A 691-nucleotide genomic window follows, 5' to 3' on the forward strand; every position below is an offset into this window, starting at 1 on the left:
GGACCCAGGACTGGGAGGCAGGTTGGCCTCTCAGGAACCATCCCCTCCCTGCCCAGCGCCTCACTCCCAGGTCTGCCTGGGAAGACATTCCTGCTCCTGTGGGAGACCTTGCTAGTGCTGTCAAGGCAGGAACCTGCCTGCCCTGGGCACCTCCCTGTCTTTCACGTCCCACCCTCCCCTCAGTCTCCCTTCTGCCTCCCAAACAGCTCTGGAATTGGTCCCTCCCCTCCATCCCCATCTCTGGGGGGATGTCAAGGCCATCACCATCTCTAGTCTGGACAGTATCCCAGCCCCTTCACACTCCTCCTACTCCTCGGCCACACTCTGGTGGACTATGTCACTTCTCTTCTTCAAATCTTCCCTAATATGTACAACTATGATATATCAATAAAAACAAACAAATCAACAAAAATCTTCCCTGGCTCTCCACTGCCCTCAGGATAAAGTTCAGATACCCAGGGTACCCAGGCCCTTCTTTCCATCCAGTCATCTCTGTCCCAACCACCCTTTGCTATACATACATGTGGGCCCTTGCCTCCCACCTCCAAGCCCCTGGGCCTCTGAAGCAAATGCCTTCTGCTGTGCCCAGCAAACTCCTATTCATGTTTAAGGCCCAGCTCAAGTGGTGTCTCCTCTGCTGGTCACTTCCTCTTCTGTGACTCCTGATGTCCTGTTCACTTTTTTTTTTTTT

The sequence above is a fragment of the Colobus angolensis genome, unplaced genomic scaffold (genome assembly GCF_000951035.1).
Source record: "Colobus angolensis palliatus isolate OR3802 unplaced genomic scaffold, Cang.pa_1.0 Scaffold93, whole genome shotgun sequence".
NCBI lineage: Eukaryota > Metazoa > Chordata > Mammalia > Primates > Cercopithecidae > Colobus > Colobus angolensis.